Source organism: Trachinotus anak, unplaced genomic scaffold, assembly GCF_046630095.1.
Source record: "Trachinotus anak isolate AG129_WGS33_773 ecotype Australia unplaced genomic scaffold, CSIRO_AGI_Tana_v1 ptg000009l, whole genome shotgun sequence".
In the NCBI taxonomy this organism is placed as follows: domain Eukaryota; kingdom Metazoa; phylum Chordata; class Actinopteri; order Carangiformes; family Carangidae; genus Trachinotus; species Trachinotus anak.
In genome coordinates, this window is record NW_027273860.1 from 14,823,720 (window position 1) to 14,834,716 (window position 10,997).

Sequence of the window (10,997 nt, forward strand, 5' to 3'; positions counted from 1 at the left end):
TTGTGAATGTAAGCGTGTGTCGTTACATGGCGTGCAAGACAAAGCTCCACGGAGCAAAACCCTGGCTGAAACACATTCAGCTGTTGTCTCAGTCAATATTGAAAAGACCTTGAATCAGAAGCACATGTATACACACCTGCGCTGCAAGGGTCTGTACTATTATTATAACTGAATTGCAGCAAAAGGAATTAAGGTGTCATTAACCCTGCATTTCATCAGCTCAGTGTGCTCAGCCGTACACCGCGCTCAGCCGTACATGTCATCTACATGTCAGTAGGATACGCTCAGCACTGCAGACAGTATCTGTCTGTCAGAGCACCGTTATGTGCTGACTGCATTAACACAAGTATTCCATGTATTCTGATTAAATTTATTTGAACGTCATGGAGAAAGAGAGTAGCTCTCAGAGTATGAATAGAATCACAGTATTTCCCTGACTCCCCACAGAATGAGAGAGGGGAGAAAAAAAAAAACTGAAAGCTTGCATGATGATTTGGGGGTTATGAAAACATGTCTGACACATGTGCTCTCAATAAGGGGCGGTCAAATAGAATCAGCGACTTGGAGGAAGTAGGGAATCGGGATTGTGGAGTGGAACTTGGGAGCGCTGAATAAAAGAGTATGCCAGTTGCAGCTGGTCCTCTTTAGAAATTAGGACAGATGCCAGAAGTTTACCATACTCTGCAGTATACTCTCTTTCCTCTCTCTCTCTCCCTCTCTCCCCCTTCCCTCCCTCATTCTCACTGGCAGACACAGTAATAATGCAAATGTTTCCAGTGAGACTCAGAGTAAGGAGGCGTTTGAGTTCTCACATGCTGACAGAAAGAAAGCAGAGTTAGAGTTAAGGAGTGAAGCTGCTTCAAAACTGTGTTCCCCTGACAGCTGTAACCTACATTAATGCCAGCAGTGTATTATGTGTTTCTAAGTGTTTCTTTAACTGTTTTCACACAGCTGAAGTGACTTTAACCCAACGCAGTGGCACAGTGGCCTACATTTCCTTTGACCCTGTTCTGTTAAGTTAGCTAAGTAAGACCCCCACCCCACCCCCATAGTTCAGTTATATTTTTCACTGGCACAGGAATTTCCAAATGTGGCAGAGCAATAGTGCAGGAGGTCAGTGTAGATATTTTAAATGGGCCTGTAATACAGACTGCTTTTCTATGTGTAAGATGTGGCTGCAAATAAAAAACTACTTTCATATTTTGTCTACTTTGTTAAAAAAAAAAAAAAAAGAACAGAAAACTGTCTATCAGCATTTCCTGTAGCCCAAGATGACATCATTTAATTGCTTTTTCCTGAACACTCCAAAGCCATACAGCCCAAAACTCAAACATATTTAATTTCTAATGATATAAAACAGCAAAAGATATATTTGATGGAAGACTTAAATAATTATTCAGTCAAAATAGTTGGTTCATTTTCTGCTGACTAACTGACTGAAGGAACCAACTAATTAACTGACTCATTTCAGTGGTTGCTGAGATTGCTGAGGTAGCTCAAATATTTAAAAAAAAAAAAGGTTAGCTCATTTCTTACCACATTATGGCACTATAGCTATCAGTTGCTTGCAGCAGTCACACAGTTAAGAGCATGGATCTCAGTAGCTTGCAGACAGTACCCCTGGCAATTGAACAACTACCCCCTGGGGTCCATGTACCGGTGCTTGGAAATCCCTGCTCTAGTCCGCAGCAACAGATCTGAGTACAGCTGAAAGACAGAGAGAGGATGAAAAGGAAGCAACAGAGAGAGACAGGAGGCTGGCTAAAACAGTAAGAGGCACACGGAGCTGGAATGAGATTAAAAAAAAAAAAGACAGTCTTTCTCAAAGAAAGATAGATAAAGAGCCAGTTTGACCTCCATTCAGTCTGTCTTTGGTGCTGCTGCAGGCACCACCACTATCAGCAAACGGAAGGATCTCCTCTCTTATCCACAGCACTCGTCTCCAGTACCTCCACCTCTCACCCTCCTCTCTCTGATGTGTCCTTTTTGCTGGAATTTACACAGACCTGGGGCCAGATAACTGTAAGGTGAGAGGTTGGAGATAACTCAAAAGGGTACGGCTGCGGCAGAACCTCTATTCCAACTTTTGTGATGCCAATCATAATACTGATACAAGATAATCAGTCAGCATCTGCAAAACAAAAGTGTGGATTTGTCATCTTTAGTCTTCAACAATCAGCTTAACATTTGGAAATGAACCCTGTTCAAAGCAGATAAGCCCATTGTTAAAACGGAGGCTTGTTTTTATTAACAGAGTTGTAAATGACTCAGTAAAGCCTATTGCTTAATAACTAGATATAAGAGGTGAATATTTCCTGCACCACAGCATCATCACAGATTTTGTGACTGACATGTAAGAGAAGTCTGTAAGTGAAAAGACAAGCTACAGAATTTCATTTTATGTGTTAGACTGTGATAGCAGTGCAGTTCAGGTTTTTGCAAATGCTATGTGAGTAATTACAAACTGTTTCATTACAAATTTGACTTGTGAATTTTTGTTTTTGGTTCCTCAATCAGCAATTCATTTGTTCAAAAATATTTCTTTACATCTTTTTAAACTAATTCAGCAAAATTTCCAGCAGAACTTTAAGTCCAACTTATAACTGAGGGACTATAGGAGATATTATTTTAATCACATCCAGTGTTGATGCCAATTTATCAATGAATGCTGTAATTTTACTAATGTCAGTAGGAGATTCAGGTGCTTTTTTTGGTGGTTAAACCTCTTTATTGCTTTTGTTTGGGTTTTACAACATATATTAAACACAAGATTCACACATATAAAATATAAGGTAGTAAAATAAATAAATCATAGTAATAATAAAATAATATTTAAAAAAAGAACACAACGTGCACATTCCTCAGTGAATGATAACAGGACATCCACATTACACATCATGTTTGTCCATCAAGGATAGACACTTATATGACTTGATCTATAATTTGAGACTGTTATAATCAAATACTTGATGTTATCAAATAATAAAACAAGAATGAAAAAAAACAGAAACATATTAAGTTAAATTAAAGTATTTTTTTCTTTCTTTTTTCCCCCTGCAACAACGAATACTGTGGAAAGAGTCGGTCTGCTTGTATCTGTGTACAGTGTCAGAGGTAACCATCTGTTTCTTAAAAACATAACCATCTGTTTCTTAAAAACATGAGTATTTAATAAATATAAAACAAATATAGTAAGGCAGCAGGGACTCTAGAAATGAGCCGACCTGGGTTCAACCCCCCCTTTTTAGAGGACAGTGAATCGGTGCCAGTTGCTCTATTGCTGATTTCTGACCTCCTTGTGGACTTAAGCAACTACAACATATTATTATCATTTCTGTACCTGATATTGGCACCAAGTCCAACAAGAAACTCCTCAGGGCTCCACATCTATTATCTACAACTACTAAGAACCTGTGAACAGAGTGTGAAACGCGACACACTGAGGTGTTCTGGTTTGCTGCTGGTGCTGCTGGCGTCCTAACCACATCAAAGTAAAACCCACTACAATGGCCTCCCATGGGGGTAATGTGATTTAGTCTGATGTGGATTAACGATTGCAGGACAACTGTAGACTAAATGGACGGAGGGAAAAAGAGCAAACCTTCAATCGGAAACTCACTTTGAAACTGGGAATCGAGGAAAATAGCTCAGCTGGGTGGGTCAGAGATGAGTGCCACATCATGTATTTAGCCCACTGAGTTAATAATAGGGCTGTATACACTATAGTTTGCAGAGGGCCTTAATATGAGACCCCTAAGGTTGCAAACATGGCCTTAAACCATGAAAATGGCAGAGGAGTTGTAGCAGCTAATGAAAAAGAGGAATATCACATGAAAGTTTCAACATAATCAGATCCTATTTGGCACAAAATGTTCCCCAAAGTCATCCAACAGAGGTCCAGACAGGAAGCCACAGGTTCAGCAGCCAATCACATGTCAGAAAGCTGTCAGATCCTTGTGGTTGCCATTGGCCCACATCAGAGTGGCGCAGCGAGCCTCTGAGGGTTTTTCGACTCCACAGCCACCCGGCATTCCCTCCGCCTGCTGCAATCTGTGTCCGACCCAAGAACAGTTACAGAATTCAACCATTAAAAGGAAGTAATCTGTAAGAAACACATAATCTTTAAATAAACTTTTCATCCCACAGAGCAGCATTACGTTTGATGTAAATGGGAAGGGAAGTTGGGTTTTCAGATGTTTAATGTCGGTAAAATTAAGAACATTTAAACTGATGTGGTGGTGTCTTTTTCCACTCTAACGTCTGTTCTTTCTAAACTTCAGGTCTTAGGAGAAATGTGTCCTTCTGGCCAATCAAATTTAAACTACACTAACTACATGCTTGAAAAGGTGAAGATTCTGGTTGTAATTAAGTGAGTAGTAAGTAATAATCACTCTGCTAAATGCACATCCGAATAAAAAAAAAAACCACAGAGATTTGAACTAAGCTGAAGGAAATGAGTCAAATGTGTTGACAAATAAGCTTTGACGCTGTGAAGCAATAATGAAGAGGCTGAGAATTAATTCCAGGGAGGAAATGTGCAACTTAAATGTGGTAAAACCAGAGTAATGCCCATTTCTCCCCCCTAAAGAGTTTTGAGCTGCAGACAAAAGGAGGCCTCGGGGCCAAATCAAGGATGCATTTAAAAAGCCTTTATTAGTTAGGGCATATCTAAGTAAAAAAATATCACAAAAAAGACAAACGACGACCAATTTCAACTCACACCCACACTTCCTCAGGGCGTGACTGAAAACAGCAGTAAACTTTTTTTTTTGTACTCTTCTTTCCAGTGGACCAGTTTAACTTCTAGGGCCCCTTGCATGCACCTCCAGTTTACTACTGCACAACCGTGAGCACCCGATAATTCTCTTGCCCATAGCTGATGGAAGAGACCTGACTGCAAGCATGATGAATTTCATGCAGACTGAGATTTTTTTTAATCTGTTGTTTGTTTTCACAGATTCACAATGATCAAAATTCCTCTCTTCAATCCTATTTTGCACAAATAAATGACAACACAGGATACAGGATTGATTGAAATGGACACAACATCTAAAATAATGATGACATAATGGCGCTTGAACTAAAATGTAATGTAGCAGACAGACTGGAGCGTGACCTGGCAGGGAAGACTTGTCATCAGACAGTCGGGGAGAATGGACAGATGCACAGGCAAGGGCACTGCCAGGATGTTCTCCTGTTAAATTACAGGCCTGGGATGATAAGCCCTACATATTTACACTCCAAATCTTGTACTGCCAGTAAATTATAATACAACAGTCGTATTTATAAACACCATGGTCTTATTTTAAGCCTTCCAGCAGCATGGCTAAAGCAGTGACAGCTGTATGAGAGATGCTGCACAAGGTTCAAATATAAGCCACTTTTACATACTGAAGCCAACCATGACTTGCTGGGATCAGGATTGGCTTAAAATGTTTACAGCAAAAGATCCAAAGTACTACTTGTTCTTCTGAAACTATAGCTGAGTCAGTGGGCAAACCATGCCAGTAAGCTACGAAATGCCAAAAAAGAAAAATGTTGTTTATGAGGAAATTGTGTGACATAAATAATATGTAAGCCGTGTTAGGCCCTGCAGTGGAAACCTGGCAGTTGGTTGCTTCCTCTTCTACTTATCAAGACTACCCAGCAGACTCTGGCCGTGATGCCAGAAGGTCACGGTCACTGGTGTTATCGCGCTACGACTCCTGTCCTCACTCACAAACAGGAGGAGGCTGGGGAGATAACAGAGGACACAGTAACAAAGTTGAAAAATAGAAACAGTGTTGACTTCCTGGCATTAGGAGACGGATGATCTATGCTTGGATGCAAAGAAAAACACAATGATACTTTCATGGACGGATATAATTAGCTGAGCAAATACAGACAGACAGAAGGAGCAGCAAAACAGAAAATAAGGTGGAAAAGAGATGGTTGACTAAAATAAGTCTCCTGGCTCTTCTACAGCACCAGTAGGTAGCAGCAGAACTGCTCCTATTACCACTGCCAGTACTGGTATGGTTGTATTAGCAATATTGACAATAGCACAATTAAAAGAGAAACCGTTTAATAAAAAGAACAAGCCAAAGTAGCTTGAGCTAGTGGCAGCAGCATAAATATTGGCTGAAGATGAGGCTAAAATACAGGCCATGACATCAGCAGTAGTTCAGAGAAGAGCTCTCTAAATCCCTGTGTCCATTACAGAAGCTCTGAAGAGCTGGTTCATTCATGCAGGATGTTAAAGCATTATTTAGATTCTTGGAGAGGATTTGTTTGTGAACTGAAGAGTAAAACACAAACTCTTTCCAGAAGTTGGAAAAAATAAGATGTGCAGTTTGCTATGAGAGAAGAGAAGTAATTGGAAGACTCCTTAAGGGTTCAGATTGGTTGAGCTTTAAAGGGAAGTTTCAACCAAAAAAAACAAAAAAACAAAAAAACAAAACACATACACACCTTTTTGCCATGCTGAGCACAAGCTTAACAGTTTTGGGGACTCATTCTTCTGTGGAAAGTTTATAGTATGACTTAAGGTTTGTGCATGGTCAAGTCTGCCCTCTAGGGGTCATAAAATAAATCTGGGTTGAGATTACATTAATAACAGGTTGGGGTAATAGGTGTATTTTAAGTAGTTGAGATATTTTTAGCACAAGTAGAGTGTCCAAAGTGTTTCAACTAATTATAGCAGTTAAACAAGTGCTAGAAAGAACACTACAATTGCTACTATTTTTACTTGCTACTACTGACTATGACTGAAACCGCCGAAATAAAAAAATAAAATAAATGACTCAGTAAATAAATTAATATGCCATTAAATGCACCAAAAATAATATTAAAACTAAATACAGGCATTAATCAAACTGATATTTCTGTTTTAATTTGCTTCTGTGTTTATTTACCTTTATATAAATTTATTAATTCCCCAATTTAATTACTTTCCCATTTAAATATCAATGTTATTTATTATTTATTCAATTATTATGTTCCATTTGTATTTCCCCCCATTTATTTGTATTTCCCCCCATTTATTTCCAAATAACTTATTTTAATTTTCTCTATGAGAGTACATAGATCGACGACACAAGCCCTGCTCCCTGACCTCACAACAGATATGCCGAATCCAGTGGGGGTTTAGAGGTTCACTCAAAACATATTCTAAGGTGGTAGCAGTTTTTTTTTAACCCTAACCCTAACCCTATTGTACTCCTTATTCTGTAAAGTGATAGCAGTGTACCACAAATGAGGAGTTTCTGCTCACACACATTATGCCCACGGGAACACTCACTGACACCCTAACCTTACCATAACAAATAAATACCTAACCCTAATCCTTACCCCTAACCCTAACCTACAGCTAATTCTAACCCCAACCCTGAAACCAAGTCTTAACCCATGGGTGAGAACAACACTCATCCACCAACACACACACACACACACACTCTGAGAAAACACACACAGAGACACACCTATGAGGTTGGCTGCTCAAAGCTAGAATCATGTCACAGCTCCTAATACCTCTAAAAATAATCATCTCACACACTGAATGAACTCCTTCCCTCAGTGGAAATACTGTCTTCAACCCGGCTCAACCTTTCAGCTGAATAAACTACACTGCGGTCTCAACAGACACAAGTATATACTTTGTTTGGTTCTTTCGGGGCTGATGAGTGCCACTGGTCTTAGCAGTCGACTGAAAACAGAGTGTGTTAGTGAGTAATTAGCTTGTATTAAAAATGTTGGCAATGAGCCTCACAATAGGTCGTTTCACCAAAAGTGTCTGCAATGTGATTTTCACCGTCCCACCACACATTCCTTGCTGCTCCACTGTAACAAGACGACTGACCTACAGTGGTGATTAGCAGTCTGTCTGTGTTATGAGATGACAAGCAGAGAGGTTCTAGTTTCAATATAGTGTTTCCAAAAACATAAGGAATCCATTTTGTTCAAATTAGTGCAAACGCGATCACTCTCAGCTCTCAATTTTACTGTCAATGTGTTTTGTTTTTTCTTACTTGTGACATTAAGAGCATTAGGTTTTGAATATGCTGGCATATGTTTGGAGTGTTGAGGATTTGCATTTCTATGGGCATTTGTGGTCAGGTACAATCTTGATGTCAATGCGGCTGTGTTGACACAGGCACACGTTCAGCTGAACTGAGCAGAAGCCAATTTTAATGTCTGTAAAACCTCATTAGAACCATAAACCACATTGTACCATCCTAAAATTTGTGTTTTTGACTTTGTCATCAAATGACAAACTTTGTTTGAAAAGTCATCAACTTCTCTGATATAGCTGCACATATTATTTTTTCAACCTCTTGAAAGAGTTCATATCTTACTGCTCAGCGCTCAAATTATAAGTAGATTATCTCCTTGTCTGTGAGGCTGCTCAGTTCACTAACAATCCTTCTCCAAGAGTCTAAAGAATGCTTTAATAGCCTGTATAAATGGACCAGCTCGTCACAGCTTCTGCTATTCTTCTCTTTTTCCTAAGGACGTGGGAGTTTAAGGAGCTTCATCACGCTGCCCTGTGCTGACCCGCAGCTGTAATCAACACTCCCAGTTGATGGGTGTTGCTGGCACATGTGTTCATTATAATTATTTCATTTCCATTTAATTACTGTTACATTACACAGGGAGGAGGATTTTTATGAATCCCTGCCTTAGCCTGTGACATAATGTTCGCAGGCCTCTTGGGCAATGTTGTAATTACCACATGAATCCAAGGCGAGGGGCTGTGGTTTGAGTATGTTAGTCTTCCAATAATGAGAATACTGTGTATGTACGTGTGTGTGTTTGTGTGTGTGTGAGCACATGCATGATCTGTGACTGTGTATTGGATTTAGGCTCTTTAGAGAAAAGAAGCATTTGTGTGTCAGCCAGCCCAAAGGAAGCTTCTATCCAAATTGCAGCCCTGAGACTCCAGCTCAACTTGTTGTTTCTTTCATCCTCATCATTTTCCCTTCCTCTCTGACTTTCCAGTTGCTATACTTTGTAATTTTGTGGTCTCTTCCAGGAGGGAATTTCTGTGCTGGTTATGATCAGAAAAAGCTGGTGAATCCATGCAGTTTCCCTCAAATTGGAGCAAGATGTCACCAAGGGTCTCAGTCTGATGACGAGCACAGTTGGGGCTCTGTGTGTGCTTGTGAGTGTTTTATCTAGATTTCCTTATGATGGCAGAGGCAACTAAAGGTTTGCATAAAATGTAGAAATCAGAAAAATGTCATCAGTGGTAATTGTGAATATTCCTAAGGGTTTGGAAAACCAAGTAGTGGTGAAGATTTAGGTACACCAACTAAACAATGTACTTATGTTTGTGTGTGTGTGTGTGTGTGTGTGTGTGTGTGTGTGTGCCAGTCTGATGCACAATAATAAAGGGACAGATAGTCTGGTTTGAAGTTAATAAGCTGTAAAATACATTCTGGCATGCTCACATAAAATTACTCTTTGTGCAATTTCCTACATTCTCCCCAAATAAACCAATCTTCCTTTTAAAAGGAACAGTTTGACATTTTGGGGAATATGCTTGATAGCTTTCTCACAGAGAATTAGATAAGGAGATTGATGTCTCTTTCATGTCTTTTGCACTCTCTCTGTATGATACATGAGGCTAAAAAAAATATGTATATGTCTCTCGCTGCACCTCACCAAAAAAAAAAAAAAAAAAGCATGTAATTATTACAGAGCACTTTTTGTATAGGTTAAGCAGATGACATATAACTTGTTAATTAGTGAGTTTTATGGTTGCTGGAAGGTGGGTTTTGGTACCTTTATTTTATTTTTTCCATTTTAAAGCAAAAGCAAAAAAAAAAAAACAAATAAACAAAACAAAGCCATTTTTTCTGTTTTTGTTGTCAGAATCCAAAAATGAAAAACAAGAACACCAAATCTTAAAAAAATGATCCAAATTTGGTGTTTACAATTTTTTTTTTCCTTGCTGAATTGAAGTAGGAAGAAAGACAGACTGATGACACAGTAAAATCAAAGTAAAGTAAAAGTAAATATGTCTAAATAAAAGCCAAGAGAAGAGAGTTACATTCTATGTCAAGGTTTTGTTTTTGTTTTTTGTTTTGTTTTTTTTAAATTCTGGTGTATGTTGCTCTGAACAGGAAAAATAATAATAATTGCTTTTCCCTTATTGGTTTTGCTATACTAAAGGCCAAGCTGTCAGTCAACTGGCTTTGGGCGGGCTTTTCCTGCCCAGGCTGAGTAGTCGATTCCTGCACACATGCATCCAGCTTTGGAGGGAACTTTTTGGCATGGCCCACAGGAAGTAGACACACATGTGCATGCACAGTGCGCTCAGCGCTCCCTTGCCAACTCCAATTCAAACCGCCATCGCATTCACACCTGGGACACACTGTCTGCATTGTGGCTGCAGAATGTCTTGGTTTTCATTTCAACAACCATATTTACGGGCTAGAGCAGCCATGCTACCTGAGACAAACCAATATGTCACAAAAAATCAAACTGTTTATATTTCCCCGTTTATTGTCTCATTCATTTACAGATTTAATCTTTTTTATGGCACACCTATGACTCCGAAGTTGTGGGGACCTGTCGATAATGAAACAAGTACACAACTTATTCTTGTTTTTTTTTCTTTCTTTTTGAGTGGAAGTTCTGCAGTCTACTTTAGCACAGTTTTAGTATTTCCATGTTATGCTAATTTAAAGCCTACCTGGGCTACATTCATACAGCGAAAATAGTTCAAATTAGCATTAGCATTAACACAGGCATGTAACATTTACCAGTACATACTGACGGCTACTTTATTTTTGACATTTCAAGTACAATGGGCTACATGCAAGAACCAGTTGTATGAACAGATTTATTCTGAAACAGCACCTTCATGAAATTTAAGAGACTTTATGGCATTCACCAATTTTCTCTTACTTATAATTTTCTCACAGGTAAGAACAAAATTCATCAGTGGACCTGTCCAAGTTATGAACAGAGACTGCCTATTTACACAGGAGGAAAACGCACTCTTAATTATGAAT